The sequence below is a fragment of the Nipponia nippon genome, unplaced genomic scaffold (assembly GCF_047370975.1).
Source record: "Nipponia nippon isolate SJK-2023a ecotype South Korea unplaced genomic scaffold, ASM4737097v1 scaffold_31, whole genome shotgun sequence".
In the NCBI taxonomy this organism is placed as follows: domain Eukaryota; kingdom Metazoa; phylum Chordata; class Aves; order Pelecaniformes; family Threskiornithidae; genus Nipponia; species Nipponia nippon.
The window spans coordinates 3,618,038-3,641,077 of NW_028262349.1; the positions used below are offsets into that span (position 1 = coordinate 3,618,038).

General features: G+C 53.6%; 1 protein-coding gene across 4 annotated transcripts in view; it reads left to right on the top strand.

Annotated features, from left to right (window-relative positions):
- The first annotated feature begins 480 nt into the window (after positions 1-480).
- The window catches only part of CTXN1 (cortexin 1), a 45,130-nt gene continuing 22,570 nt past the window's right edge, over positions 481-23,040 (top strand). For 2 of the 4 annotated variants that reach the window (XM_087769257.1, XM_087769260.1), the window contains exons 1-2: positions 484-631; positions 15,016-15,196. The gene's annotated coding sequence lies outside the window, so the exon portion shown is untranslated. Of the gene's footprint in view, positions 632-15,015; positions 15,197-23,040 lie in introns of all 4 variants that reach the window. The other 2 variants (XM_087769256.1, XM_087769258.1) reach the window with 1 other exon arrangement.

The window sequence follows — 23,040 nt, forward strand, 5'->3', positions numbered from 1 at the left end:
CCTCCCTGCATCCCCAGGGTACCACATCCCCCTGCATCCCCAATATCCCCCCTGCACCCCCAATATCCCCCCCCCCCGCATCCCCAGGGTACGACATCCACCCCGCATCCCCAGCACCCCCCCCCCCCGCATCCCCAGGGTATCACATCCCCCCAACACCCCCTGCATCCCCAGGGTACCACATCCCCCCGCATCCCCAGCACCCCCCGCATCCCCAGCCTCCCCGTGGTACCACATCCCCCCGCATCCCCCCGGCACTCCATCCTCCACACCGTCCTGCATCCCCACGTTATCCCACCCCTCCCCTGCATCCCCACGCTCCCACCTCCCCCGCATCCCCGCACGGCCCCCGCCTCCCCTGCCTCCTCACAGCCTCTGCATCCCCCCGCCCCGCATCCCTCCACCCCCCGCATCCACACTCCGCCCCCCCCCACAATCCCGGGGCCCCACCCCGGGGCCCCCCCCCTCCCTCCCGCAGCCCAATCAGGGCGGGTTGAACGAATTCAAACCCCGGCCCCGCAAGCACCGGCGGTGGCTCCGTTCCGCTCCCCCGGTCGGGAACGGGGCCGGTCCGCATGGGCTCGGGGAGCTGCGGGGCGGGTGCGGCCCCCCCCTGCCGCCCAAAGCGCAGGTGAGCCGGGGGGAACCGGGGAGGGAGGGGGCTCCCGGGAAAGTTTGATCCCGGTATCACCGGGGCGGCGGCTGAGCGGAGCCCGGGGCTGCACCGGGCGCCGCCCGCCAGCGGCTCCGCAGGGGCGGTGCGGGGCGGGGGGGGGAGCGCTCCCGGTACCGGCTGTGCCCCCCCCCCCCTCCCGGTACCGGCTGCCCCCCTCCCCCTGTTTGAGCCGCCGCCGGGTGGGGCTCCCGGAGGCTTCTCCCGCCTGCGGGGCACCCTGCGGAGAAGGGGGGGGCCCGGGAAGGTGGGGTGTCCCCGGGGTGGGTGTGTGACCCCCGGGGGTCTGTGACAGCCTGGGGGTGAGAAGGGGGAAAAAAAAAAAGGGATTTTTGGAAGAAATATCGCTACTAGCTGATAAAATCGGGATGGGCATTCTGGGGAAGAAGAAGTCGAAAACAGGGAATTTCTGCAGCTGCTGCAAAACTGCTGATTTTAGAGTTCTTATAGCAGGGAGCGATGAGGTGGCTGTGAAAGACCCCTTGCGCTGAGGGGCCTTGGAGGATGCCCCCCTCCCCCTCCCCGGGTCTGGAGAGCTGGTGTGGATCTGAGAAACTTTTGAATTAAATTGAGCTGATTTCTCCCTTCTGGAGCTGTGGGTCTGTGCGGGAGCGGGGAGAACGGCACAGAGCCCTGGGACAAAGGAACAAGCCAAAAAGCCACAGCAGCCCCACGAAGGAGCTGGTGTAATTTAAATCTCGGCCCCCTTGGGAAGAGTTGGAGCTGCAGGAGCTCCCCGTGCCATGCTGGGAGTGTCGGTGAGCCCTGCCTGTGGCAGAGGGGATTCGGCTCTCCTGAGCCCTGGGAAGACTGGGCTTGCTGGAGACAGTTTTTGGTGCAGAGCCTCATGTTAAACATGAGGATAAAAAGCTGTTAGCAGCGGCAGGTGTGGATTTGACGATGGTTAGGGGCTCCCCAGCACTTGACTCCCATCCTCACCTTCCTGCCGTTCCCAGAGACGTTCTGTTTTCTCCCAGCTATTATTTTTTGCCATAAATCTGCCCACAAGCAGAGGTAAAAGCCTTAGGCTGGCAGGGCAGACCTGTTTGCAGTACGTGGGGAAGCACGACTCTGGTTCTGTCTACTTGATGAGTCTCCCTCTGTACGCACTGCAAGTGCCTCGTCACCCCCGGCTCAGGCTGCGATGCTGTAACAAGGCACTTGAGGCCTTCAGTTGCTTTGCCCAGTTTAGTACCTGTCAGCTTGGGGTGCAGATCTTGAGCTGAACAGAACCACTGCACCCAGCGGGAACTTGTTGTCCCAGTAATGCCCAGTTTGGGGCTTGGTGGGCAAGGCCCTGCAAGATAAAAATCAATCTGGTGGTGTTCCTTGCTGTTAATATCATTAGGAGCCTGCTGGTCCTTGGGTTTGCAGCTGGGAGGTGGCAGAGTTGCAAACATCCCCGGGTTTTGCTCTGTGGTTCTGTCAGCGCCTTGGTAGGGCTGGTGCGTCGGACGGGAGGTGGGGACGGTTGCCCTGGCCGGTGGACTGGGTGGCAGCAGGCTCGCTCACGTTGCACCTCTGGTCTTGCCTTTAGCAGCACAGCCCCAGCCTGCTCCTTGCAGGTGGTAAAGGCGCAAAATCTGCGATTCTATGAAATGAGCAAATCTTTGGGTGAGGCTGTGCTTTTCCCTGAGCTTCAGGGAACGCCTGGGGAGCCTCTGCGGGATGTGTGCTCCGGCCTGCTCCCCATGGCTCCGGTGCCAGGAGGGGAAGGGAGAGACCTGGCCTCACCTCTGCAAGCTGTAAGCACATTGCACGGGTAAAATGCCCAACCGGCAGGACCCCCTGGAAAGGATTTGGCACTGCTCCGGGAATGCACAACCGTGCTGTCTGCCTGCCAACCTGCTCCCCAGGCTGGGAAGAGGCCGGCTGCTCTCACCAACGTGCTGTTCACCTGTTGCAGGTGGCACTGGCAGGGCAACGTAGGCGAGTCCCGCTGCCTTCCTCGCTCTGCTTCTGCCAGAGAAATCTGCTCTTTTTTCCCTAGCACTTGGCCAGCTCTGCTGCACTGTCTGCAGCGATGCTGGGGCAGCCTTCCCAGTGCTCAGTGGGGATGAAGTGGGCTGCACACCAGTGACCAGCGCTTCCTCGGTGAGGACAGGGCTGGAGCAACAGCAGGCCGTGGGCGGATGCCGGAAAGCCGGAGGGTTATAGCAGCAGACTTGTTTTATCTGCTCTGTGGTTTGTTCATGGAAGCTGACATGGGTGACAGAAGCGGGTGGCATCCTCTGGCTCGTGGCTCTGAAGCGTCTCACATTGCCAACTGTCAGTAAATCCTGAGCCGATGTGTTTTCTGAACAGCTGCTCCTAGGAAGAAAACACTGTTGGGCTGTCAGGCGCCTGGGAGCTGCTCTGATTTTACTGCAAATATTCTCTACAAAGTAAAATTGATGGATCTGAATCTAATATTCTGAAGGGGAACTTAATGGCCATTAGGCTGTTTCTTTCCAGCTTTGAGTGCAGAGCTGTGCCATTTAACTAACGGATTAAAGGCATAAAGATAAATGAAGAGGGCTGCCAGATGGGTGGAGGGTGGTGGGGGGCTGGCTGCTCCAGGGCACGGGGCCAGGAGATGGAGCACAAGGACCCAGAGCAGGGTTGGGGGAGGCTGCTGGCAGGAGGACTTGTGGAAGGAGGAGCTGCTACCTGCAGGACAGAGCTGTGGTGACTTGAAGAATGACCTGTAATGTGGGTCTGAAACGGCCAGACCTCCAGGGATCAGCACCCCTGAAGTCCCTGGTCCTGGCTCTGCTGTCAGCAGTGTTCTGCTTGTGGCTGTCAAGGCTGTGGACCCTTTTGGGACAGGAGTCAGTCCCAGACCTGCTGCCCAGCGTTGTCCTGACGTCCTTTTGATTGCACTGTTGAGACAAGCAGACCAACTCCTTGGGCAGGACTCGGGCTCTGCATGGGCCAGTAAAGCCAGCACAAACTCTGCCCTGGCCTGTCAGCTGGCCCCTTCCAGGCCGTGCTGTGGCTTCTGGAGCTGCTGTATGGTCGTCTTCCCTGCTTAGCTGATTGCAATTTAACTGGCTTTGAAGCAGAGCTTAGCCCAGCTTCAGGCATGTCTTTTGCCCGCTCTGATCTGTCCCTGCTTGTTGACACCAGGCCAGTTCTTGTGCATCCTTCCCCAACTAGAACTGAAATATGCTCCTGCTCCACGAATTTGCTGTTGTCCCTATGAGTGTGGTTGGGCCACTCTGCCTCCCCTTCTCTCTACAGCATCCTGCAGTCAGGAGCAGACTAGGAGCACCCCATGTTCCTCACCTACCCCTGCGGTCACGCTCTTTGCCCTGGGGATCACTGGCAGCCCTTCCCTGCACACCTCCATCCCTCTGGGCTGCCGACCCCGCTGCAGCAAGTGTCCCGCCGCCAGGGCTGCGGAGCTGAGCTTGCAGCAATTTCCCTTCTGTTTTATCAGGAAGGGGCAGCGGACATTCCTGCTGCAGCCTTTGCCACCCAGCGTGGTGCTCACAGCATCCATACGGTCAAGAATGCAATTGTCTGAGTTCGAAGCTGGTGGGGAACCTCCAGGGTCCTCGGCCGCCTGCTGCTGCTGGCTCTGGTTAGGCAAGAGCAATCCCAACCCAAAATACCTTTGTGGGCCAGGGGCTGGCCTTGGTACAAGGGCATTTCCCCAGCGTTTCTGGTTGGGCAGTTCAGAGATTTGTGCTAGTTCATAGAAGTGCTGCAGGGTCTTGTTGGAGACCTGGCCGGGGGCACTCGCAGCCTGTAGTGATGCCATGTTTGACTGGACCTGCCCACTCACACTCCAGCCCCGTGTGATGCTGGCTCTCAGCTATACCTGTGATAATGCTAGTGTTGGATCTGCCTTCTCCAAGGTCCATCTAGAAGACCACTGGGCCCACCTTGAGCATCCTGAGTGAGGGACTTGTCAGACCATTCTGCGCCCGCCCTCCAGCATAGGTTGAAGGTTTGTGTTGTGTGGGGAGGCAGGATGCTGCTGTGGACATAGCGGAGGTGTAGACCTGGAGCCTGAGAAGCTGCCAGGATCCAGCGATACAGATGTAGCCATGGATATTAATGGCCTCTGAAACCCTTATTTGCCTTTCTTTTCCTATCCTGGCAGGGCTTAGTGCCCACTGGGTCTCTACATCCCAGACACCAAGGCAGAACCTCTTTTGGGGAGGATTTTTGTACTCTAAACCACTGTATTTGGAAGCACACTTAGCTGCTGCTTGAATTACCCAGTTAATGTAAGTGTTTAAGAGCAGAAGGGGTTTGAGCAGAGATCATTGTGCCCACAAGAGAGCGATCACTTCAGTCCATGGAAAGGAACAAACAACTCCTGGGAGCTCCAAAACAGGCAGGACATGACTTACTGAGCTTCTCTTCCAGCCTTGTTTGGGCTCTGTAGCACTCACTAAATGCCACTGAACAGTGTTAGCAGGCTGTAGAGCAAAAGCAAGCTCTGTTGTCCTCCCACATTCCAGGGGTCTCACAAGTCACATGCAGGATCTCTGGGAGAAGGGAGATGCTTTGGGCATGGGATGCTGTTGGTCTGTCTGGCAGTGTGCTCACACTGTCTTTGATCCGTTTGTCCAGTCTTGCTTTGCAACAGAAGGTACAATGATGTGGGTGCAATGAGTTTGCAGCAGCTTCACCTGCTCTTCTCTACCTCTGGGTGGGATCTGAGGGTAAACTGCATCTGGGCTGAGTCCTCAGAGCTGGGGGTCTGAGGAGTCTCCTTCACTTTTGGGTATGATGGGCTTTTCGAGGAACTGGCTATGTCCAGACCTGCAGTAACACTCCCATCCCTCGCTGCAGGGGCTCTGAATGTGCAAGGTGACAAGGCAGTGTGTGTGCTTGACACAGCTCTGGCCATGGTGCCACCAGGATGCTGGCCTTGTTCTGGGGCTCCCTTCAGCCCCACTTATGCCCTGGTAGCCATAGGGCAGCGCTGCTCACAGCTACTGCGATCCAAGGCTCTGTGCCCGGTGTGTTCAGTATAACTTGCTGTAGCCTAAAAAAGGAGACATTGCAATTGGGAAGGGATTCATGCCACAGTATGTCCTCTGTGAGATGATGGTCATTTTCAGGCTCTGCTTGACAGACTCCATGGGCTGGAGCTCCTGCCCGATGGATGGGCCGGCACTGTGGTACTGCAGTGGGGACAGGCACCAAGGTATCAAGGACGCTTTGAGACAGAAGGTGGTAAAGTGCCCCAGATTTGGGGCAGCACGTGCTCTCCTGCCCTTCCCTGAAGCATTGTGGTCTTTGAGAGCAAGGCCCTGGGGATGCTCAGCCCCACTTCTGAACAGGGCCATGGATACCACACTGGCAGGACACCCACTCTTTGACTCCACAGTGTCCAGGACGTGGGGTGAGGTACAGGTCTTGACTTGCCTCTTTTTTGCCCGCTCAGCCCCATCTGCTAATGATGCTGTCCCAAAGCATCAGCGGTCAATTGACACTGGAGCAGTGGTTGAGGGGTAAAGGGACGACGCTGGCCATGGGAGTGTATTCCTAGCAGTTGTTTCTCTCCACAGCAGGGATCAGGGTTGGAGCTGTGGCTTGATGGCTTTGGAGGAACAGGGCAGCAGTGTGGGACCAGGAGCCTGTGGTGGTGGGAGTTTGTTCTGCCTGCAGGAGGCTGGGAGGTGTTCCCACGCACCCTCAGGGGCTGGTGTCTGCCACGGGTGTCTGCACACCTTAGTGCCAATTTTGCAAGGGAGAAGGGCATGAGAAACAGAACCTGGATCTCCCCATCTGGCCTCCAGTATGGAGATGCTGGAGATGCCAGCACTCCTGTCATGCTCATCCTGGACGTGGGCTGTGCTGATCTCATCTGCAGGCTCCTCACTGAGATTCTGGAGCAGCCTCCAGTCAGAGTGCTGCTTGGGGAGGAACAAGCTGGTTTTAGGCTGGAGTGTGGGGTTCCCAGGAGGGATTACAGGGTATGGTGGCTGGTGGCCCGCAGCCCCTTCCAGGGCCAAATTCCTAACTCCTGACCTAGAGAGTGACTCGCTCTGGGATAGGGCTAGATTGCTGGGATAGTGTTATCCTGAATCTCACCATAGGCCTCATCTCCATGGGCATTTCATGTGTCTTGGCTGACATCTGCCAGCAGTAACCCTTGGCCAGCTGGACTGGTCCCCTGGATATGGGCCTGTGACCTGTGCCCATCTCCTGGGGAATGGGCAAGCTCTGGCAGCATCACGTGGATGTCAACCACCCCCTGTCATGAAGTGCTTTATGATGTGTGACTACACGCGGTCAGAGCCCTTTGCCCGGAGGAGCTCTTCCCCCTGGTTTGTGGGGAATGAGCTAAGACAGCAGGGATCTGGACACATGGAGAGTCAGAGCTGTCACCCCTGGGCTGCCCATGCCAGGCTTGTGGTGCCTTCTTAACTGTGATGCTAGGAACTCTGCCCAGGGACACTGGTGGCCCCGTTTGTGGTAGGGGGGACACCACCTGCACCCCTGGGACATATGGGGTCGGGGTCTGTGTGCAGCCGTCTCTGAGGAAGGGCAGGGTAAATGATGGGCAGAGAAGCTCTCCTGCTCTACCTCCATCAGGTTGGCCATAGCACTCTGCAAGCACAGCCCGTGCTTTGAGTGAGGCAGGAACCTGTGTCCCAATGGCCACAGGTTGCCTTTCTCCAGCACCGACGGCTGAAGTTGGCACCAGCCCTGAGCAGCGCCAGCAGCTGCTGCTGCCCGTGCTGAATCTCTGTCTGGGAAGGGTGCTGTCAGGCCTGATCCTCAGTGTATGTGAGTCGGTAGAGCTCCACTGGCTTCAGGGGAGCTGGATGGATTGATGGAGGAAAGATGCTCCTGACTGCTGGATCTGCTGGGATGGGTAGAGAGACCCCTATGGGATGACAGAGGGTGTGGGGTACCGAGAGAGATGGGGTTAAAATATGGCCAGTGCCAGGGATCAAACATCAGGTCCCAAAATCCTGGGATGGCCTTAAAAATCCTTTTTGCCTACAGAAGCGATCCAAGCAGGGTCTACCGCCTGAGGCTGCTGGGATCATGCTTTTCATGCCCAGCCACGAAACCCTGTCGTTAGCTGACTTTCTTAGTGCCAGGAGCCAGCACAGATACTAAAGCATCAGCTCTACAGTCCTGGGAGCTGTTGGAAGCAGGAGGCTGACCGCTGTGTGTGGCTGATGCATGGGCTAAGCAGGCCCCTCCTGCTTTAGGGTCCTTAATTGCCACGAAGGGATGAGTGTTGCCGCAGCCTGTCCTTGCAGTTGCTCTGGTTTCTTGTGCTGCTGGAGTTGAGGGGGATCCAAGTGACTTCTGGTACCTCTGAGAACGAAGCTTTTTCTACATCCGATGCGAAGGTTCACCTACATCCTATGCTTCACGTAGGACCTTCCCAGACTAGTCTGGGCTCAGCAGTGGGCTTGGAGCTCCCTGTGGGAGCTGCTCCACTGCACGGCATGGGGAGGCATCCCTTGGCATGACTTTGCATGGCCAGGCTCTTCTCCAAGCAACTACTTTTTGCTGTGCCTTTTCATGTCCCATGAGAAGCCATGATATTTCTTCCCCAGGTGTGTCCTTTCCCTTCAGCAGATGTTGCTGCTTCCCTGGGAAGGCAGGAGGGATGGAGGCGAGTGCAGGGAGTGAAGCCACAGAAGTGAGCACATCTCTCTGGGGATCCATGAAGACACAGAGCTTAATGCCGTAACAGATCTTGTGCAGCCCTATTTCCCTCTTCTGTAGATCCTGTGGGACCTGCTTGTTTGATTTTTTTTTTTCCTCCCAAGATCTGCAGTGACAGCAGCTTTGGTTTGTTAACTCAGACTAAGTGCCTCTATTTCACCTCCAAGCTTCTGGGTCCCCTGCAAACAGCGGTAACCTCACAGGCTATTTCTCCAAGAAAGGAGACCAGAGGTGTTTTTGCCCATAAGTTGTATCTCTCACAGTCCGCATCTCCAGGCTGTCCGACTACCTCCAAAACAGGCATCATCCCTGTTCACGTGTCACGGGGGTGTGTGGCTGGACAGCGCTGCTTCTTGCGGCAATGGCTGCCTGTCCCCATCACACAGCTCTGCTACCCCAGCAGCAACAGCAAACCACAGCTGCCACTGCAGCCCGCACAGTCGTCTGGCAAGGTGGCTCTGAAAGCATCTCTAAGTGCTGATGCTCTGAGCATATCAATTCTTCAATGCATTAAATAAAATACAGAAATAAATCCAAGGGGATAATAAACCTGAAAGTGATAGGCCAAGAACAGCAACAATAAATGGATAAGCACTAAGCCTTCAGGGAGAAGCAGAGCCATTCATTGCTCTTCAGCGCACATCGCAGCAGAGGCAGACAGATATACATACCCATAACGACGTACATATGTGTTTGTGGCAGTGCACACGTGTGGTCGCACGCTGCCTCAGCAGCATGTGCAGAGGTGGCTTTGCCATTCCCTCCTCATTGTCCAAATTTTCACTGTGGCATTGAGCTCCTGGGTGGCCCAGCTCCAGGGGATGCGGGATGAAGGCTCTGCTCGTGGGGTGTGAGGTCTTGGTGTGGCGTTGAGCTGAGTGGCCCAGCTCCGGGGGATGCGGGATGAAGGCTCTGCTCGTGGGGTGTGAGGTCTTGGTGTGGCGTTGAGCTCCTGAGTGGCCCAGCTCCAGGGGATGTGGGATGAAGGCTCTGCTCGTGGGGTGTGAGGTCTCGGTGTGATGCCGGCTCTGGCAATGCTCATGGAGTTAAGGTGAAAAATCACTGTGAAGCCCACAGTGTTCTCCCTTGGAGAGATTTTGCCTGTCTCGCTGCAACTCTCCCTTTCCTGCAGCCTGGTTTGTACCTCACAAGTCTGGTTCGTGTTCATGTTTCTGCCTGCACGTGCAAAGGGGTGGACACAGAACCACCCTTGCTGCTGCAAACTCACAATCTCAGCACTACCTGGGGCTGCGAGTGCCCAGCAGCACCCTGTTTCTAGCCTCTGCCAGCATAAATGGTCTCGGACAGCTCTGCCCATTGAGCTGGTGGGCACCTGGGAGGGATGGGGAGCTTCCATGGGTCAGCCAGGTCCAAAGGCTGCTTGGTTCTTGGTGCTTTCTACAAAGTGTGGAGGTGACAGAGTTGTTGGCACAGTTGCTTCAGGTACCAGGAGATGTGATTGCTGAACACGTGATGCTTGGGTAAGGGGGGCCGTGGACCCATCTCCCACCTCCTGGCAGGGACTGTAGGAAGATACTGAGGCAAGATGTAAGGGCACTAGCTTCAGGCTGGGATAAACCTGCCAGCAAGTCATTCTGCATCTTGCAGGTTCTTCAGGCCACATGGGGCTGCCCCAAAGAGCCATTGTTTTTTGCTGTGGTGCGTCGCTTTTTATTGTTTGTGTGGCCATGGTGTTTAGAGACTTAGCCGCAGCACAGGGTCCCACCGGGGAAAGCATAAGATGCAGGCACAGAGGAGGCAGGACACCCTGGAGAGCTGGTGATCTAGAAGAATGGGGAGACCTACAGGCCACAATGGTAGGAGGGCAGAGACCAAGTGACAGGAAAGCCATTGCCTGCAACCCCCACCAGCCCCAGCGCTCAGTCTCCCATATGCCCTATCCTCATCACCTTGTTCATTCGTCCTGGCCTGTTCCCACCACAACACCATCTCTCCTTCCCAGTGGGAAATGGCAGCAGTCACAGGACCCAGGCGTTGGTCACACCTTCTGTGTTTGTTGCCTGCACCTTTGCTCCTGCTGATTGTGTGTAACCAGCTCCAGCTCTGCTTGCCCCAGAGACCTCCTGTGGCTCAGCCAGCCTGCTCCCACCCCTCCTCAACGCTTGGGGCTCCTCCACAAAGCCCAGTCCCTCAGCATGGGGGGCAGCTAGACGTGGGGGCCAGCCCCATAGAGCTGCATCGCATGGGAAATGCTCCTCAGCTTGGGAGATACCAGTTAATGCAGAGATGAATTCACAGGACCCTTTGTTGGCACAGACGATCTGCATTGCAGATTTGGGAGTTTGTCTTTAATTGTATCAGGCATGTGTGCTAACGAAGGGATTAAGGCCTGGAAGGGCGAGCAATGCAGGCCAACTTTTCCTTGCCTGTTTCAAGGTCTTGCATTTTATAATTTTCTCCGTCTCTCCTTTCCTTCCCTCATCCCTGTCCTCTGCCTGGAGCAGCCTCCTGGTTTCCCCCCGCCATGGAATCCAGTGATGCTGATCCACATGCTGGATATGGACCACTTGCCCCAGACCTCCTTCCCCCACCAGCCGGCCAAGCCTTCTTCCCATTGACAGAGGGCCATGGGGCCACTTTGCTTGAATCCAGGCACTGTGTCACTGGGTGGGCGTACGTACCTGTGATGGGGGAGAGCAGGGTACAGCCCTGCTGCGGCTGCACAGTGGGTCAGAGTAAGGATGAGAGAAAGGATTTACCTGATTCACCTACAGACAAATATCAGTTAGAAGAATAAAGCAGAGAGGATGGAGGCTGCTCGGGCTGTCCTGCATTATTTCCCCTGCTTCTAGCATGACTGTATCGGACACCATGCCCTGTTGGCCCCTGCTGTTTGCTGTGAGAGCTGGACCTTGTTGTGGGAGAGGTAAGGACTCTCTCGTAGTGCAGCACTGAAGGGAGGGAGCTGTCTGGACATAATAAGGTTCACAGCCAAATGCAATGTAGTGCTCGTCGATCCCTGCTGTCGAGTGCAGAGCAGGGGTCACCACATCACTGCCCATCCCTGATTCTGCAACCTGGGGAAAGATTAACTCGGAGCAGTGACTGAGCACAGAGCTGGTTTCAGTTGGGAGCCACATTCCCATCTGCCCTGGGACCGCTCCTAAAGAATGTGGTGCAGTGTTTAACTCCTGCTCGGATAGACTCAAACCCATTTGTGTGCTTCTAACTTTGGCCAGCAATAAGCTAGATGTTCCTTTCTCCCTGGTTTCTCCATTGTGCATTGGCAGCTTGGAGCACTTCTCCAGCAAAGATCAGGACGTACTGCAGGGCTGGACATGTTCCTGCGAGGGGGAAAAGTGGTCGGTGATGCTCTGCGTCCTGTGGGGAGCAAGGGCTGCTGCAAAGAAGGCTTTCTGACAGCCTGCTATCTGCTGCGGAGAGCCATGGAGCAGGGAGCTGTTCTCATTGTCCAGCCACGAGATCCTCTTCATTCCGGGTCAGGAGTGCATGGGATGCAACCAAGGCTTGGGGGAAGTGTCAGCTCCTCCGATAAACCCACTGGGGAGGTGGATGGTGACTGAGAGCTACTGCCGCGGGTACAGTTACACCAGTAGATCTGTCTACCAGCCTGTCTTTTCTTGGCGGGGTTGGTGTAAATGACGGTGGAGACTCGAGCTGTGTGGGGGAGAGGTGGATCAGTAAGACTCCCTGGAGAGCAGAGCTCAGCTGATCACAAGGGAGAGAACCTCATCCCCAACTTGTCCTTCCCTGGAGGTGCCAGGGTTTGGGGTAGAGACCATGAGTCTCTGGGTTGTGATTCTCTTTTCCAGTAAGAGCAATCTCACCAGAGCACTTGGATCAGCCACCCTTCCTGGTGCTGACATGCTTCCAGGAATGAGCACGGGGATGCATTTCTCAGCTTTTACATGGCGGGGAAGCAAATCAAGAAGCAATGACAAGTGCTTGGCATTGAGATGGCACAAAGTGTCCTGGCACAAGGGGCCTTGTGCAATTGGCAAGGGCAGTACAGGCAGGACTGGCACTGCCCTGTGAGCTTAGATATCTGGCACTGCACCAGAGCCTAGCTCGGTGGCAACCGAACTAGCTGCAGCCCAAAGCAGGTGGGTGGATGGGACACAGGTCTCCACTGAGCGTGGTCCTTCTTCAGCAGGACTGGTGGTTTGTAGTTGCAGACAGGCAGTCCTACCTCTCCTGTGTGTCCCTGCCTGTTGTTCCTGCTCTGCACACACAGAATAAGGCTGGCACAGTGGATGCGGTAGGGGGCAAGTGTTTCAGCAGTGGGCTGAAAGGATTTGGGGTCTTTTTGTTGCCTGAGGCTCTAGTTCTGGGGATGCTCCTTCCCTCCCACTGCGCCTCGTGCCCTGCTTCCCAGGCTCAGAGATGCAGGTCTGACCCTTCAGGAATATGGGACTGATCCTGAATTTCCCCTTCCCAGTGGGAAATGGCAGCAGTCACAGGACCCAGGATAAAAACCAGCATGACCTGCAGCAAAGGTCTCTGCCAGTGAGTGCTGAACTTTGGGAAAGGGCTCCAGGTGGTTAACCCCACGTAGAAAGAAACATCAGACAGGAGCTGGGTGCCTTTGGCTGCTCTGTGACACGTGTTGGCTCCAGGGCAGGGTGCCCAATGTGATTCTGGTGAGCCTGGCCTCCTAACGTGGACAGCCTATATCTGCTGGGGGTCTGGTAGGCAGCCTGACATGGGGGTCCCTGACTTGTGACCCAGGTGAGAGAAGGCTTCAGTGATCCCTGTGCTGAGCTGAGGGGTAATATTGCTGCTCTGGTCCCCCAAGCCAGTATCCCTACCCCTGAGAGGAGGGCAGTGTAGACCTATTTCCCCCTGATTTTGTATGCTCAGGTCCAGAGCTTCAGAGTCCAGCTGTGAGAGCAGCAGTGGGATGCAGAACTGTTGTCTGTGGCAGCTGGGTGAGATATTCCTGGTGCCAATACTTCTGGGTATCATGCTGGGGAAGGGCTGGGTCCATTCTGAAACCCTGGGTTTTGCAGTGAACAGCATGTGTGTCTGCTTGGCTTCAGCGTGAGCCTGCTTGGCTGAGCTCTCTCAGCAGTGCTGACCTTGAGGGAGGCAGGAGGGCTGTGGCAGGGGGCTCGGGAATTGTGCAGGACCTTGTGCACCAACCAACAAGTACCTGCAGCTTAAAATGTCTTGACATTGCACCTTCCAGGGCTGGGGCAGGGAGGGTGACTCAGTTGTAAGGCTGCCTTTGGCAATGGTAACAGGACAGCTGAATCTATAGGAGCTAGCAAACTCTTCCTGGTCTGAAGGTGATCTTTCAGTGCCTCTAGAAGATCCCCAGGGTTCATTAGCACCAAAATATCTGCCAACAGCAGATGAATATAGCAGGCAGCATCAAACATCAGGGCTATCTTTTGTACTGCTGAGTAAATTCACAGGAGGGATTGGAGAGCGTTGCCCTGTGCTGGACGTCTGAGCTGGCTCTAGTCAGTGGATTACAAAAGCAAGGTCCTGGGCCTCCCTGAGCACTAAAAAGTCATCAGCCCAGGCAGGAGGGTTTAACCTGTCCTCTTGTCCTCCTCCTGCCATTCCTGCACAGATGCATCCTTCACCATGGTGTCATACACCAGAGAAGTCATGAGCAACTTTGGCTACAGCCAGGGGTAAGGAGATGATGATGGGTCAGAGGGATCTGCTGGAGCCCTTGCTGTGACCCAGGGCAATGCTGTGTCTGCAGCAGGTTCATGGTTGCCCTAGTTCTGTACATCTTGCAGCTGGTTTCTCGTGCTATGTATCAGCTGTGTCCACCCCCAGCACACCCCTGGAGCAGGCTCTGGATCTGGTTGGATTCAAGAGGCTCAACAACCCCAGGGCAGCCACCTTGATCCACACAATAGCTCCCAGTTCTTTTGTCTGCATGGCTAGTTCACTACTTGTTGAAGTATAGGTTGGGCTAGGGGAATGCTTCAGATGCTGGGAACTGTGGCAGATGCTGGGAACTGTGGCAGAAGTGAGATTTGATTAGCACCTTCCCTAAGGGAAGGCAGAAATGGGATACCCTGGCTTCCTGCAGCTTTGTGTCTCTTGCTGCTGATGGTAGATAACATTACTTTGAGTTAGTAGCGATCTGCTCCAGTCATGGGAACAGCATCGATTTACAGGAGCTGAAGACCTGGCCCTGGAATTGATCTGCATTTTTATCAGCTCATCTCAGCTGACTGGAGACTCTGCTGCTGCTGCGGAGCTCTGTTCTGGAATTGCTGTTGTTGGTTGTCTCAGCTCCTCAGGTCTTCTGCTTGGTCCTGCAATGTCATGTACCTGCCTGCAAAAATTTGGAGGGATGTTCTCCCAGTTAAAACTCTCCCACAGGACTGCAGTTTGTCTGGGCTGCCCTCACACCCAAACTGCAGGTCTGTTAACAGTTGTGATGCTTTGTGGAAGAGGTAGACCAATTCCAGCAAGGTTTTGCCTTCACTTTTCTCCCCTCCCTCTCCTGCTTCCATTTGCCTCTGAACTGTATGGGTGGAGGGGATAAATTCCAGAGCAATCAACTGCCAAAGCCGGCGTGTTTGCTCTTTTTCCTGTGATATTCCTTAATGAGACCAATTAGCCCGCGCTGGCATCTGAAAACTTCATTCTCCTTTTGGATTTATTATCGTGTGGGGATGCTGGGTTGGAGGGCACTTGTCGGTCCCATGGCAGAGGAAGCTCTTAATATGTTGTTTCATCAACTTGTCTCTTTGTAGGGCCCTGGCTGTGCAGTCTGTCTACTGTGCCCCCTCCAGACCTGCCCTTTCCTGGCTGCTGTTTTCTTCTCTTCTCTCTACCTTCTGAGTTTGGCAGGAACCGCTTGGAGCTGGGTTGGAGCCATTACTGTCCCTCTTGGAACAGATGGGATAGTCCTCTCCAGTGGAGAAGTCTGAACAGGTCTGTGAGCCAGCAGCAGGGCTGGACTTCTCATTTGGAGAGCAGGAGCTTTGTGAATTTAACACCAGGAGTCCTGAGTTCAACCCTTGGTTGAACCCTTTCCAGTTTGATGGGACACAGTGCCCATACGTGGTTTCATGAGTGTTTCCCTCTGTTCAGCAGTTGCCTCCCTTTACCTCCTGGCTGTGCCCTTTCTAATGCAGCCCAGGATCCAGGATCATGGAGATAGGAGCTGAGTTACAGAGGAGTTCCCCAGCACTGTGATGAGCTCCCCAAGCTGGGTTATGGCTTGGCCATCTGAAGATGTCAGTAGGACAGGGTGGGCTGCAGCCATGTATGTCCTGAGCTGTGGATGTTCATATCCCACCACACCCAAGAGAGATGGTGGGGTGACCTGAGCCCAGTGTGGGCGGGATGAGGAATGGTCTTGGGTGTCTGTTCTTTAGATGTCAGGAGCCCCAGGAAATGTAGATGCCAACAGTGGCCAGACCATTGCTTGGGTGGATGACATCGACTTCTCAGCTATGAGGTGGTGGAGCTGAGCTGCTGTGGTCCTTAACGCAAGGACAGATGTTGAACAGCCCTCAGCAGGGCATGTTCCTTCCTCCTCCTGGTGCCTGCTCACAGCAAGTGGCAGAAGGGCCAGCACCAACCCTTCTAGCTGGAAACCAGCCCATCCAAACCACGGGGTTTTGGAACAGCCTTGGTGAACAGAGTCTGAGCTGGGTTTGACAAAGCAGGATCCATTTCTGGAAGGATTTGTACAACCTTTGATTTCAGCAGGCCAGACTGGCTGGCTCCTGGGTCCCTTCCAGTCCCAGGTTCCTTGTCACTGAGCAAAGGAATTACAAAAACTCCCCAGGAGCTTGCTCTGTCACAGCCCTTGTTTGTGCTATTACCTCGGGCTGAGCTAAGGGGCGCGAAGGCACAGTCCTTGCTAGGAAAAGCATCCTGTGCAATTCCTCCTTCTTCCTTCTCCTGCGTGCTCTTGCCTGCCGGCAGACGGGAAGCCCAGAGCAGCAAAAGGGGATGCTTTCACACGCTGACATTGCTGGAACGGATACATGGAGCAGCTTTGGGTGAAGCATGAGCTACCTTGCCAAAATGACTTGAATAATTCAAGTCCTCAAGGAGATGTTTGCTGATTTGGAAGCATGTGCCAATGCACAGGGCTGAGGGGGTACCACCTGAGGGAGGCAATGCATTAATTTAAGGCTGCCTCTGTTAAAGTTATCTATTTCCCTCTGAAACGGGAGCTGCAGTCGAACACACTGCCTGGCAAGTGCTGGGGTTTAGTGGTGATGCTACTATCTGAGCAGGAGGCTTGTCAAGAAATGATCCAATTTCAGCCCCAGAGCAGAGTCTGCCAGGCTCCAGCTCTTCCTTCTGACTGACCTCAGAAGGAATTGTCTCTCCTGCACAGCGCGGTGCAATCCAGCCCTGCCTGGCTGCGTCCCACACAAAGCAGAGCCAGCCGTCCTTCCACCAAACAGGCTCAGTGCTGTTTGGGATGGGATGGGATGGGATGGGATGGGATGGGATGGGATGGGATGGGATGGGATGGGATGCTCCTTTTGCAGTTGTTGTCTTCTTCTTGGGTTGTCCCACATTCCACCAGAGCTGACAAATATGCTCTGAAACTGGGAAGCAATGTAGAAGGGTGGGAGCAGGAATCCTTGGCAGAATTTTTCCTGGGTGGCCTGGTTCCCTGCCTGAGATGCATTCCTCTGCCATCTTTCTGCAGAGCCCTGTGTGTTCCCAACGTTTCTCCCACCTCGCTGGAGAAAGCAGCAGGACTTGAGAGAGTTAAGAAGGACCAGCAGGGCTGACAGAACAAGCTGAGTTTGGTTAGCTTCCTAAGGAGTGAACCCTTCCCAACACATAAAGCTGTTATAAAGTGATCAATTGTTCTTTGCATCTGCTGGGACAAGATGAGAAGCGATCAGTTTAATTTGGAGCTAATGAGATTTAGGCTAGATATGAGTGAGATGCAGATTGGCAACGAGGGAGTTCTGGGAGAATCCCCTTTGGCTGCATTTTAACAAAGCGAGTGGCTGTTCTGAGCATCCTTGGACTTATTTCAGTGCTGGAGGCAGGTGGTTTTTGGAGATCCTTATGCTTTCATGAATCCAGGACATTCCTTGTTTAAAACCTTCCTGAAGACAGCTCTAGGGTAGCTTGTTGTGATTTGTTGATGCCACCTGCACATGTGGTATTGTGCAGATGCACGGCGCTGCAGGATGGCAAGGGAGCTGGGCAGGCTGGGGTGGGCAACCCAGTACTTGCACGTTTACGGCCAGCCCGGATTGTTCTTCTGGGGAATTCAGCTCCACCATCCACAGAAATACCTAGGCACTGCTACGCGTGCTGTTGCACATGAATGGTGCCAGGCAGGACAGCAACCCAGACAAAGAAATAATTTAAAATCACTTAATTGCAGCAATGGATTTCTTTGAAGTAGTGTATTTGCCCACTTGCTAAATAATTCATAGGAGAGCCTGGCAATTAAATGTTAAAGACCTGATTTGCTTAACATTGTTTGTACTTACATTACTATTTAAATGCAAGAAATTACTAAGTCGTTTAATTGCTAATTAAAAATAATACAGTTACTTACCATCTTATAAGAATTAGTCAGCATTTCTGTGTATTGTTTGCACAGAGTATAAACACTCATACTCCTTTTTTAGGTAGTTATCTTGTACACTTGATGTAAACTTCCCTGATGGAAGGCATGTACCCCATCTTCTTTTAATAGCTATTAAAAACACAAGGAAAAATGTTAATTCAAAAAAATTCAGCAGCACGGGCTGCCTGCGGAGACTGCCTAGCGTTGTTCCCATCTTCCTTCATCATTTCCCTGCAGAAGGTCCTCTGGACCAGCCCCTGCTGCACCTGCACTTACAAGCTCTCTCGCTGCATATGGCCTTGGACGCTGTGTAATGCACGGCACTGGGATGAAGGTCCTGGGGAGACAACAGTCCCAAGCATCCCAGAAGTTGTCTTCAAATTGGGAGTGACAACTAGGCTAAAAAGGCATTTTCTAATCCCTGAGGCCTGAGCTTGTTGGGAAAGGCCCTGGAGGAGGCAGCGAGATGTTCTGGGATCTTCTATATTGTGCAGAGGCTTTAGGAGGGTGAATTAGATGTAATCCCCCAGGGACTGGAGGGCTCAGTCTTATGGAAGACCCTCAGAAAGAAAAAAAAACCAGGGCTGCTGGATCAGATGAGGGACTTGGGTGCAGATCAGTGGTGCATTGGTCTGGGCTGTCCAAGGAGTAAAACTCTGTGCAGGCGTACCAGAGTGCGTGTACTCCTCGGGGTGGGCGGGAGGGAGAGGATGTACGTGTATGTATGTGGAGGTGGGGTATGTACTGTATATGCGCTGCATGCATATGGAGGTTGCGTGCATGTGTGGTGTGTCCAGTGAGTGCTCTGCGTGCGTGTCGGGGGGTGTTTGGAGCATGCAGGTGCTCTTGCGGCTGGATTTGGGTATTTGGATACGGGACTGTGTCTGTATTTGTATGTGATGCCCAAGAAATAATAAGTGGTTCTCAGCTCTTCTGAAGGGAACTTGAGGGATGTGCTAAGGTCTTGCTCCGATGAACTCATCATTAAATATTTGTAATGAGTCACACGCTCCCAATCACGAGTGCTTACTCAATGTCAGTTCATCACCCAGCTTCTTCAAGTGATTCACTCGTAGCTTGTGATATTGGGAGGGGGACAGGCCACATTCACAAGGCCAAAGCAAGGCTGGGACCCTGCAAGATGAAGTCTCCGTGTCCCCTTTCTGAGGTCTTCCATGCACGTATTCACAGACACGGTTGGTACGGGTGGCCTCTGCTACCTTTGAGAAAAAAAGGAAAGTTCATCCCTTCCTAACCTGGGGTGCTGTATGGCTGACCCGCTCAAGGGTGCCTACCTGCAGGGCATCTTCCCCACGTTTGGTGGACCCCCTCCTGACCTAGAGCGGCTTCTCCAGGACACAGTGAAACAATGGTAGTGCTGGAAGAGGGCCTGCATTTCCTTAAACCCCCATGGATGAAAATTTCCTGGCAATATTTTTGTCAGCATCCTGATGTTTTGGTCAATATTTTCCATGGGAAAATGCTGACTTTGAGAAAAAAATGCTGTTTTCTTTTCTAAATGAAAACATTCAGTTTCAAATGTTAATTAAGATGACAAGGATCTGCTTTATACAACATTTTATTACAAAGTTTAATGCTGAAGTGGGGACCAGTTTTGTTCCTGGTAACAATGGGAATGTTTCATTCTGGGAATCTACATGTGGAAATGTTTACCTCCCATCAGGCTGATTTCACCAGGGCCTCTTGAGGACATCAGCCCTGTCCCCAGATGTACTCTTGTCCTGTCCTTACACCTCCTCCCAGATTCAATGTTGTCTAGAGCAGAGAATACGGGTATCTGCAGCTCGAAGAGGGGCCTGGAAGGGGCTCTGAGCTGGCCAGGGCTCCGGTTTAGTGAAGGAATCAAATAATCGCTAATAATCGTCTGCCAGTTTTGGTTAGGCTCGGTCATTTCCTTCTATTAAGTGATAATCAGAAATCTGAGACGATGACTGTCTCTTAACTGCTGTGTGCAAGCAATTTTTGCAAAAGACAGTTTGCTTTCCACCCTCTTGGACTCTGACCAGCAAAGAAGCGTCTGTGACTTCTGGAAGGGGCAGGAGAATTGCTCCTGAGCACAGCGAGGTGTGCTGTTGTGTGTTGTCCCAGGGCAGTGGCATTTCTGGAGGCTTTAACTGGTTGTTAGAGTTCTTAGAAATTAGTCCTTTAGCTCTGGCACCCTCTGCCTTTTCTACTGCTCCCTCATTTCACTCTCCAGTGGAGCTCTTCTCTTCACCTGTGTTTTGCTTGATGGGTTCAGCTGACACCTCCCCTACATCATACAGCGGTTGGCCTTCATCTCCTCAAGGGCATACAGCTCACTCCTGGCCAATGTGTCCACCAGGACCTCCATGTCCTCTGCTGCAGATCTGCTTTCCAGCCGTTCGGTCCTGGTGTACGGTGTTATTCTGGCTTGGTGGCAGGACTTCGTATCTGCTGAGGTTTCTGTTAGTTCTTTCCTTCAGCTTGCTGAGGTTTTGAGATTATATCTGTGCCAGTATTGCCCTGTGAAAACCGTCACTTGTAATCAACTGCCTGTTCTGCTTCAACAGTTGACCTTTGAGTCTGACAGTCCATGTAATTTTTCACCCACCCTGCTATCCGCTATTCAGCCTACATCTCCTCAGTTTGTTTTCCAGGACACAATGGGAGACTGCCAAAGATGAACCCTTACTGTCCGCTTTCCACTGAGATTTAGCCCAGTTGGTGATAGTATCATACTACAGGTATCCCATGTGGTATTGCCTGGCTGCCCTAAGAACCTGTGTCAGATGCAGTGAGGTTTAGGCTCTTTCACAGCTGGATCAGCTGGAGGGCTTCAGAGACATCCCTGAACATGAGCTGACTGAAGAGAGAACCGATGGACTTCAGGGGGCTGGGCTGATGCTGATGCTCTTTCTGGAAGGCCACCAAAAGCAGAGGATGGGTGGTTACTCTGGGCTGGACACTAGTGCAATGTATTGATGCAGGCTGAGAAATAGGTCTGAGAGGTAACGATCATGGGTGGACCAGCACCAAAGACTCAGCTGGGTTCTGCAGGGCTGCTTCTCCTCAGTGATCAATGGCCTGGAAGAAAACCAAAATGTGATCTCTGGAAAAAAATATCTGGTGGATGTAAAGGCTGGGGGAGCTGTACATATGTAATTAAGATGGCAGTTCAGTGATATAGAGAGTTGGATCGCTCGTTCAGCAGGTGCACCCAGCCAAGGGTGTGTGTTTTGTTAAAAATGAAAGAGGGTTGGGGAAGCAGGGTGAGTACTGAATGGGATCTGGACTCCAGCGTGTGGCTGTGACTGACACTCAGATGAGATCCTTGGCTGGAGAACTGCAGTCCTGAGCAATAGCGGGGCTATAACTTTACTGCCATTAGTCACTGGGGCTGATCAGAAGGATGTTAATAAATTAGAGAAAAGTCAGTGAAGAAAGTGATTGATGAGTGAAGATGGGAAACAGAGGGTTTACAGTGAAAGCTGGGGTTATCAGAGGTGTCTTCATCACAGGGTACTAAAGCCTGGCTGAAGAACCACCTTGTTCTACCCAGCAAAGTTGTACCTAAGCCCAGTGGCTGAAAGATGAAGCTAAATAAGGTCAGGCTAAGTACAGGTGCAGGTTTTAAGGATATTATTCAGTTACCAACAACACAGGCAGTTTTCAAAGAATAAAACAGTTCTTAAATATCTGCTGTGAATTACCTCAGGGCAGGTTAAGCACTTCAGCTTCATGACATTCACTTGGAAATAAGCATATACAGAAAACAATCTATTGAGTGCTTATTTGTGGTCTATTTAAGCTTTGTTTCATATTTCTAGCTGAACTCTGACAGCTGGTGCTGCTTTTTAAAAAAAAAAAAAAAAAAAATCTTCCTGTGACACCAGAGGCTTGGCATGAGACTTCTGGCATCACAAGAGGTATAAGGAAACGGTGAGAACTGGCAAGTGCTTCTTGCCTGAAGGACCTGAAAATCAGGAACCATCATGGGTGTGATTCTGGGCTTTTGGAGAACCCTGGCTTTGCGTTTGCTTCCTCTTTCAGTGGGTTTCCTTTTCCCTTGCCAAGGTCAGCCATGGGCTGAGCAGACACTAGTTCTGCTCCTGCCTTTGGATCCACTCATCCCCTAAGCTCTCTGGATCTGGTTCCACCTCCCCCTTGTCCTCCCCTGCTCAGAGAGGGCCAACTGCAGGAACATTTTTATTGGTGTTGTGGGGGAGCTAACCTCCTCATATTGCCTTGATCGTGCGTCCCTCTTGCTCTTATGTCCCAGGTGCTCCCTTGAGGTGGAGCCATCTCTCCCTCTCCTCCTAAAAGCTGTCACTGCTGGAGGATGCTTGGGGTTGCAGCCTGAAAGATTGACTCCTGCACTGCAGAGCCGTGTTTTGGGGCTGGCGGGGAAGACCTGAGATGGGCATCCCTCTAGAGAGCTCCCAGGAGCTCAGGAAGTGGATTTTGGCTCTCCTTATGCCAAGCCTGAGTCCAGAGGAGAGGACACTGCATCAGTTCCTCACCTGCAGTGTAGAGGCAGAGACCTTCCCTGCCAGCACGCTCATTAGGGTGTTTTAATTATTGAGACACTCATTCTAATTGTGTTCCCTGGTTCCTGTTCTGCTGAGATTACATCTGCTTCTCATTTTCTGCACGCTGGCTCTTCTCCAAGCCACTCTGCCGCGCATATGGAGCATGCACAGGGGAAACTCACCCGCTAGACCAGGGATGCTCATTGCCCTCCTCCACCTGCCCCTAGCCACCTGGGAGGAGGGCTGGAAACACCAGGGAGGGCCCCAATGCTGGGCCAGCAGTTTGCTACCTTGTTTGCAACCTTGGTCGTGGCTTGGTGACAACTGCTGTATCCCCACAACGGCCATGCTAACTCACCCTGTGCTTGTGCATGCAGCTGTAGTCCCAGTAGAGATGCAGCCGTCCTTGGACGCAATGCTGCTGTAGTACTAGCAGACCTTCAGGAGAGATGCAGCTTCTTCTGGACAGGGAGATTTTGCAGGTGCTTTGTGTATCCAGCCCTAGAACAAAACTAGGGTTGTTTCTTTTCCTCTATGACCATCTACATTGTCAGTTCCACTGCTACAGTATTGTCAGCTAAGTTGCCAGCATCTGTTTTATGCTCCTGAGTGCCTTAGCTTTGCTGACAAGGGTTTGGAGTGCAGGCTGCTCTTCGACATTGAAGGTGGACAATGGGGAAACAGCTCAGCGTAGGAACATCCAA